The 9,470-nt window shown below is 41.3% G+C and overlaps 1 non-coding gene across 1 annotated transcript; it reads left to right on the forward strand.

Annotated features, from left to right (window-relative positions):
* Positions 1-3,720: 3,720 nt before the first annotated feature.
* On the forward strand, positions 3,721-3,827 carry LOC131229922 (small nucleolar RNA R71). Its single transcript, XR_009163659.1, has one exon. It is a non-coding gene; the product is annotated as a small nucleolar RNA R71 (small nucleolar RNA).
* The last annotated feature ends 5,643 nt before the right edge of the window (positions 3,828-9,470 follow it).

Raw genomic sequence — 9,470 nt, forward strand, 5'->3', positions numbered from 1 at the left:
CTTTGCAAAACTCATGAGTGTCCCTAAACATAGTGGGCCAGTAAAAGCCACACTGCAAAATCTTGGCCGTGGTCTTTTTAGTAGAAAAGTGACCACCACAGGCCTGTGAGTGACAGAAGGAGATAACGCTCTGATGCTCATCGTCTTGTACACATCTCCTTAAGATTTGGTCTGGGCAATATTTAAATAAATAAGGATCATCCCAGAAAAAGTTGCGCACCTTGGTGAAGAATTTCTTCTTATCTTGCGCAGTCCACTGTGTCGGTATGACACCTGTAGCAAGATAATTAGCAATATCAGCAAACCAAGGTGAATGGGAGACTCGGAACAGTTGTTCATCAGGGAACATGTTGTTGATATGGGTCGTCTCAAGGGAATCAGAGGTATTAAGGCGAGAAAGGTGATCGGCCACAATGTTTTCTACTCCCTTTTTATCTTTAATTTCTAAATTAAATTCTTGAAGTAGAAGGATCCATCATATCAGGTGGGGCTTAGAATCATTCTTAAAAAGAAGATACTTAAGTGCCGCATGATCTGTGTAGATAATGATCTTGGATCCGATCAAGTATGACCGAAATTTATCCAAAGCAAACAGTACGGCGAAGAGTTCCTTTTCCATAGTCGAGTAATTCACTTGGGCAGGATTTAGAGTCTTACTTGTGTAATGAATGACGTAGGGCCTCTTATCTTTTCTCTGGCCTAGGACCGCCCCAAGAGCATAATCAGAAGCGTCGCACATAAGTTCAAAAGGAAGGCTCCAGTCAGGTGGCTGCATGATAGATGCAGTGGTTAACGTGCCCTTAAGCTTGGTGAAAGCTTCCTGGCATTGCTCAGTCCACTCGTATGGAGCATCCTTTTGAAGAAGATTACATAAAGGACGAGAGAGGAGATTAAAGTCCTTTATGAATCGCCTGTAAAATCCTGCGTGTCCTAAGAAAGATCGCACGTCTCTGATGTTCTTGGGTGGAGGTAGGTTAGAGATAAGATCGATTTTTGCCTTATCTACCTCGATTCCTTTGGACGAGATGATATGCCTAAGGACAATTCCCTTCTGAACCATAAAATGGCACTTCTCCCAATTAAGTACTAGTTCTTTTCTTCACATCTTTTCAAAAACACATTTAAGACTTTCCAAGCACTTTCTGAAAGTTATCTAAAAGAGAAATCGTCCATAAAGACCTCTAGATATTGCCCCACCATATCGTAAAAGATACTAAGCATACATCGCCGAAAGGTGGCGGGGGCATTACATAGTCCGAATGGTATCCTTCGATAAGCAAAGGTGCCATAGGGACATGTAAATGTGGTCTTTTCCTGGTCTTGAGCTATCTCTATCTGGTTGTAGCGCGAATACCCGTCAAGAAGCAGTAATAGGAATGACCGGCTAACCTTTCCAGGATCTGATCAATGAATGGTAAAGGAAAGTGGTCTTTCCTCGTGACGGTATTCAACTTCCTGTAGTCAATACACATTCTCCAACCAGTAGTGACTCTAGTTGGCACGAGTTCATTATTAACATTGGCTACGATGGTGATTCCGGACTTCTTAGGGACCACTTGAGTTGGACTCACCCATTGACTATCAGATATAGGGTATATAATACCCACGTCCAGTAGTTTAAGAACCTCGGCTTTAACCACTTCCTTCATGTTTGGATTTAGTCTACGTTGTGGTTGCCGAGCGATTTTTGCATTATCCTCAAGATATATGTGGTGAGTACAAATCGAGGGATCGATTCCTTTGAGGTCCGCTATCGTCCATCCCAGGGCTCCTTTATGCTCAATGAGAGTAGATATAAGCATACTCTCCTGTTCTTTCTCCAGGTGGGCAGAGATCACCACCGGGTATGTCTCATCTTGACCCAAATATGCATATTTCAAATCAGAGGGCAAAGGTTTTAGGTCAAGCTTCGGCGGCTTGAGGTTAGACGGTAGAGGCACTACATCAGTTTGTGGTAATTCTTCAAATTGTGGCCTCCATCGGTTAACTTCAAGTACCGGTGCAGTATCAAGCAAGGCGCACGTCTCCCTAATCATGTCATCATCAAAATCATGGGAGTGGGCCAGGCACGTCTCTAGATGGTCGGAGGATAAGGTCAGAGGTGTCGTATCTTCCACGAAAGAGTCAATCATGTTAATGTCGTGGAAATCGTCATCATCCTCTGAGTTGCTGCCGTTATTGAAAAAAATGTTTGACTCCAATGTCAAATTTCCAAAAGACATAGTCATGATACCATTCCTGCAATTGATAATTGCATTTGACGTGGCAAGGAATGGGCGACCAAGAATGACGGGAATCTGAGTGCTCATGTTATTGATGGGTTCGGTGTCCAGGATGATAAAGTCTACAGGGTAGTAAAATCTATCAACTTGGACCAACACATCCTCAATTATCCCTCTTGGTACACGAACAGAGCGACCAGCAAGTTGTAGTGTGGTTAGGGTGGGTTTTAATTCACCCAAACCTAACTGTTTGTATACCAAGTAGGGAATCAAATTGACGCTCGCTCCTAAATCAAGAAGTGCATGATCAATTCGATGGTTCCCGATTACACATGATATGGTTGGGCTACTGGGATCCTTGAATTTTTACGGCACGTCTTGCTTCAGGATGGCACTCACTTTCTCAGTCAAGAAGATTTTCTTTTGAATAATTTTCCGTCTTTTGGTCGTGCATAAGTCTTTCAGGAATTTGGCATATGAAGGTATCTGTTTAACGACATCAAGTAGAGGAATGTTGACTTTCACCTGTTTCAACACCTCTAGGATATCCTGAGAGTTAGAGAGAGGTTTTGGTGAAACCAACCGTTGGGGGAATGGAGCAACTGGCTTCTCTAGAAGTTCTGGTTCTACTTTTTGTGGGGCATCACTGGATCCATTGTTGTTGTCCTCTTTTGGTTCTTGAGGCTTTTCGGGCCTAACCGAAAGAGTTTTCTCAATGATCTTCCCATTCCTAAGAGTGGTGATGGATTTAGCATGCCCCATCTGATTTGAAGAGCTGGGATCATTATTCTCGTACTGCGGTTTAGGATTGGGGAGAGGTTGTGTAAGAAGCATCCCATTTTCTATAACCGTCATACGAGAATCTATCTTTTGCATAAAATCTGTGATTCCCCGCATTGCCTGAGCCAGCTCTTGTATGGGATTTTGAACCGGTTCCTCTTGAGGTTTCACTTGATTTGGATTTTGATTGAAGAAACCTGGAGGAGTCGCCGTTTGTCCATTCCTCCAACAAAAGTTTGGATGATTTTTCCAGCCAGGATTGTATGTGTTGGAGTTAGGTCCAGTAAAAGGTCTTTGATAATTATTTACGGCATTGGCTTGTTCATTCAACACTCCTCGAAAGGCAGGTATTGTAGGACAGTTTTCAGTTGTGTGAATGTTACAATCACAGATGCCGCAAACAATTTCATTGACCTTATCCTTCTTTCCTTCCATGGCCTCAACTTTCCTTATGAGCGTAGTCACTTTACACTTGAGATCATCCTCTTCTTTCAAGAGATATAATCCACCTTTTTCCTTTAATTGAGTCGGCCTAGACGTGGTGTTCGCCATTGGGTAATAGTCCCATGATTGTGTTTTTTCAGCGAGACTATCGAGGTAATCCCATACCTCGTCAACATCTTTGTTGATGAACTCTCCATTACACATTGTCTCGACCATTTGGCGCATGGAAGATGTCAATCCATCATAGAAAAAATTTGTAATGCGCCACGTTTCAAATCCGTGTTGTGGGCATGAACTGACCAAATCTTTGAACCTTTCCCAACATTGGAAGAATGTTTCATCTTCCTTTTGGGCAAAGTTCATGATTGCTTTTCTGAGGGTAATCGTTTTATGATGTGGGAAGAATTTTTTTATGAATTCCCTCTGCATGTCGTTCCATGTGCCAATGGATCTAGGACGCAGTGAATGTAACCACGTCTTAGCTTTCTCTTTTAAGGAAAAAGGAAAGAGTTTCAACCTAATTGTATCCTCAGATACATTAGGAAAACATAATGTAGCTATTATCTCATCGAACTCTTTCAAATGTAAATATGGACTTTCAGATTCAAGTCCATGGAATTTGGGAAGGAGTTGGATAACTCCTGGCTTGATGTCCATTTGTCCTGTATTTTCAGGAAAAATCATGCATGAGGGCATACTCACTCCCGCCGGTTGTAGATAATCTCGTAAAGTACGAGGCGGGGGTGCCTGTTGCACCTCATTCTCATCTTGGGTATCCTCCACCCTAGGTGGAAGTAGAGGAGGTTGGTCTTCAGCCATAACCTCAGTTAACTCAGGGGATTTCGAGCGGTGTCTAATCCTGCGATGGATAGTCAACCCCTCAACCAATCCTCCTTCAGTCAAGAGACGTCGAGTGTCGTCACGGGCCCACTTGGGCATGAAAACACTCGCAACCCTCAATTAAAAACTTAACCCTAAGAAAGGAAAAGAAAAGATAGAAAGAAAAAGAGAGTTGGAAAGAAATTACCAAATTGAAGCCCCTAAGTTAAGGACCTGCAAAATAAAACAAAAATAAGTTAGATTCTAAAAAGGAGAAAAACAATCCTTTAAAAGAAAGATAACAGTAAACTAATTTCTAAAAGAAAGTGGAAACTTCTAAAATAACCTAGGAAGGTCCTATATTAGAAAGTAAATTACTAAAAGAGAACTGAAGAATAGAAAGTAGAGAAGGAGTGTACCGAATTAGAGATTTCTATCTTAAATGCCTACAAAATAGGAAGGTTAGTTTCTAAACAAAAATTCTAAAAATAAATTAGGAAACAAATTAGATTCTAAGATTAGAAAGTTACTAAAAATAAAAGTAGAAAGTTAATTAAGAAATAACCTAGTTTCTATTTCCTACAGATGAGAGGATACTAGAATTAGAAAATTTCTAAGATTTAAACCTTAATTCTAAAAACAGAAAAAGTAGAGAATTTAGGAAAGAATTACCAATTTAGAAATTTATGTCAGGATCCTACAAAACAGGAAACAAGTTAGTTCTAAAAATCAAATAGAAATAAAATCTAAAACTAAAGTTAATAAAATCCTAATCTCAAACTAATTCTAAAACTAATTAATTTCAAAGAATCGTAACCGTCAGTCCCCGGCAACGGCGCCAAAAACTTGTTCACTCCCCAAGTATAGGGTTGTGATGTAGTAATAAACTCGGTAAGACCGAGGTCGAATCCACAGGGACTGAAACTTGTACGTTTCCTGAAACTAGGTAGAAATAGAACTAGACTAAGATATGATCTAACCAAATAGAAATTTAAGAAATAGTTGTGGAATAATTATCTAAAACTTTAAGGAATTCAGAAAAGGGAAACTAGGGATTCAGAGGATCCACTTATAGGGATCAGGGAGATCTTTTGCCTGCATTAGGAATCATGGAAATTAAATTGAATTTCCTCTGATATAATTTTAAAGGGATGAAAGGTATTTGAATCAGAATAGATTCCATCATCAAACCATGCCCGGGAGACAGAGCAAATAACAGAATTAAACTAATCACCAACCAATCAGATGATTATGAAGGTTAGGAAGGGTACCGACATCCAACCATGCCCAGGAGACGATGGCGAACATCAGGGCTTCCTGACATTATAACCAAAATAAGAGAAGAGGAATACTCAAAGCCATTGCAAGCCCATTGTAATTTCAGTCACAACATGCCATTAAAAACTAAAAATATTCCTATAAAATTAAATCAAAAAGCTCTTCAATTTAATCAAAAGGCACAAGCAACATCTCTCCCATCAGGCTACAAGCTTCACCTCTTAGCCCTAGTTAAGAGGATTAGCTACACATGAATGGGCTGATTAAAACAGCAAAAATAAAACAAGAAAAGAAAAGAACAAGAAGGAAAGAGAGAAAAAACCCGCTCCACGCTTCTTCCTTTCTTCCTTCAATGCTAAGCCAGCCATGTCCCAAAACAACTCCTCACGTACCGTAGCTGCCCTTTCTCTCTCCGTTACATGTGCCAGCAGCCACACATACTCCTGCAGAAAACGCCCAGCAGAAAACGTCCAGCCTTCCTCCAATTTCTGCTTTCACTTTTCTTCCAAACTGAGCCCAAGATGATCCTTACTCTTTCTCCCTCTATTCTTTTTATAGCACTCTCGTCAGAGCCCAAGAAAACTCCTCACGTTTGCTGCTTTGGAGTCCTGAAGGGATTAGGCTGCGGAAAGCTTCGCAGCCAGCGATGCAGCAGCGTAGCAACGCAAGAGGAGTTGCGTTTGGCCTCGGGTGGCTCGCCGTCCAGTAACCTCAAAACCGGCTTCATGGCTAGGGTCATTCCTGGCTTGGTCATCATCTGGACGGTTTGGATCACCAATCCGATCACAGGCAGTGGCCCACAATCGGCCGGAAATTTCGGATTTCCCGGACGCGAAAACAGGGTGCGTAGTACTTACGTTGTACTGATGGTGGGGCCCACTTCGCTGTCTTCTTGGAAAATCCAATCCGTTATTTGGATTCCTGACGAAAAACTGGTCAAGAAGGGTGGGTTTCTTCAAATTATGCACTGCCTATTGGACCAGATCCATTCACCGTCTATCTTTCTTTTGGACGATCAAAACTGAATCTCCGGGACCTTTTGAGAATTGTCCACCTAGGCATGCATGATATGGCCCTTGTGATTCACATGGACGGTCCAGATCCATCATCTGGAGGGCGAGTGGGGCCCACTACCGAAAAACGGACGGACGCTGTCCGTCCACTGTTGCTGCGGGCGAAGAAGGCGGGTCAGCCCTGTTTTGACTGGGCTGACCGTCCGGTGCGGCTCGGCTGGTGTGTGTGCTGTGCACATGCACTGAATGATGTGGGTCCCAGGTGATGTATTCGAGAAATCCACTCCATCCTTCCACTTCCTCCTTTAAATTAAGACGTTGAGCCCAGGACTGAGGCGTATCCAAAGATCAGGTGGGCCCCACATCACTATTTTATAGGCTGATCTGTCCATTGGGGCACTTTCACAGTGATCCAGGAGCTGCAATTTTACGTGTACGGTTCATTTATGGTACTCGGACGATGTATGAATTTTCGAGCTGAACGGATGGTGGGAACCCTGTGATCTTGCATTCTGGACACTTTTCAGGCCACTTGAGCTTCAATTTCTCGATTTTCTTGGATCTCTGGCGTTGATCTTGGTCCCCTGGAGTCCATCCCATGCTTTGGTGTCATCAGAGCGTTAAATCTATGCTTTAAGCATCCTTTTTCAGTCCATGCTCGTAAATATACTCTGCATCACAAACACAATTAGATAAGTCTTTAAGTGCGTATTTATAGTTTTAGAAACTTGGTGTAGTTGTAATAGGATCTTCCCCACACAGATGTGTAATTTAGAATTAATGAAGCCGCTTTCCTAGCGTAACTGAGTCTGGCCAATCAAGGACCTTTCGTCATAGTACACTAAAGTAGCGACACTCAATCTCATCCTCATATACATAAGAGGAGGGTAGCTAAGGACACAAAAAGTCACCTACGGGACTGGCTACTCGCACGTTACAATGATCAGATCGAATCAAAGCAATCTGTAGGTAATAGGTCCCAACACGTGGCTACAATCCACATCGTAAAGTAGACAATACTAGGTGAATGTCGGGTCTACAATACGCAGGTCATTCTACATGAGGTACGACTCATCTCGTAACCTCATAACCTGGCTTTAATTTCAGGCCATAACATTGATCGCATGTAACGGAATGGTGCGATCATGTTATTCGACTTTATCAGTCTCATCTTCAATCTTTATAAGATTATAGGCGGATACAACTCACTCATATCTTCATCCTTTATTATTCACAATAAAGGAAAGTTCATACCTCAATGTATAAACATAGCCCCAAATGTACCTCTCTTGTACATTCAAGATTGGTCAACCCGTGCAAGTGGGTGACCGGCCTACCGACAAAAATAAAAATCCTACATGATTTCAAGGTAAATGCTGATGATCTTCATACCTAGTTATATTAGTGTTCAATACTTAATAAAAAAAATATATTATTCATTAATGAAAGATCAAAGGTACTGCAAAACAAGTACATCAGTCAAGCTTTCCTCAATCCCATCTGCCTGACATGAACCTGAAATAGATCTCTAGCTATAGGTTTCGTCATGGGATTAGTCATCATCTCCTTAGTAGGAATGTAGTTGAGGGCGACCTTCTTATCTCTTACTTGATCACGGACGTAATGATACTTGATCTCAATGTGCTTAGATTTCTGGTAGTGTTTAGGGTCCTTTGCCAAGTCAATGGCGGAAGTATTGTCTATCTTCAATAATATTGGCTGACGAACACTCAGTATAACACCCAGACTCAATAGAAATCTGTGAACCCATACACACTCCTGAATTACAGCACAATATGCATTGTACTCGGCCTCTATAGATGAAAGAGCTGTGGATGTCTGTTTCTTACTCGACCATGAGATAGCTCCTCCTCCGAGTAAGAATACATATCCTGAAGTAGACTTTTTCTCGTCGGCATCATTACCCCAAGCAGCATCTGAATATCCTTTGAGCTCGAGGCTTGTGTCTTCATAACACAACATTAGGTCTTTTGTTCCTCTGAGATAGCGTAATATACGTTTGACAGCTTGCCAATGAGACTGTCCCTAGTTACTCTGATAACGGCTGACTATGCCAACTCCATAGCTAATATCTGGTCTGGTGCAAAGCATAACATACATTAAGCTCCATACTGCACTTGCATAAGGTATTGAGAACATAGCTAATTTCTCAGCTTCAGTCTGGGGACACGATTTTCTGTCTAGCTTGGTAGCTTTATCCATAGGAGTTTCAATAGCTTTTGAATTTTTCATCCTTAACCGCTCTAAGATCTTTTGTATATAAGTGGTTTGAGACAAGCCTAAAAAATTCTTATTGTGATCCCTGATGATTTTTACCCCAAGAATAAAGTTAGCTTCACCGAGGTCTTTCATCTCAAAGTTCGAGAATAGCCAATCTTTAGTCAATATCAACAATTGCATGTCATTACCAGCTAGCAGGATATCATCTACATATAGAGATAATATAAGAAAAGATCTTCCAGACCGTTTCATGTATACACAATAATCTTCTTCACTCATCATGAATCCAAAAGTGGTGATGGCTAAGTGGAACCTCATGTACATTGCTTCAGCCCATAAATAGATTTCAACAACTTGCAGACTTTCTTTGAATGCTTTTTATCCACATAACCCATGGGTTATTGCATGTATATCTCTTCATCCAAGTCACTATTTAAGAATGCGGTCTTTACATCCATCTGATATAACTCTAAGTTTAAACTTGCGACAATGGACAAGATCATGCGGATTGAGGAGAACTTTGCAACAGGTGAAAAGGTCTCCTCGTAATCAATGCCTTCTTGTTGTGTAAAACCTTTAGCAACTAATCGTACTTTATACTTGTCCACTGTACCATCTGCCTTTCTTTTGATCTTTAGTACCCATTTATTACCTATCGCTTTGCGATTGGAAG

This window comes from Magnolia sinica, chromosome 16, assembly GCF_029962835.1.
Source record: "Magnolia sinica isolate HGM2019 chromosome 16, MsV1, whole genome shotgun sequence".
NCBI lineage: Eukaryota > Viridiplantae > Streptophyta > Magnoliopsida > Magnoliales > Magnoliaceae > Magnolia > Magnolia sinica.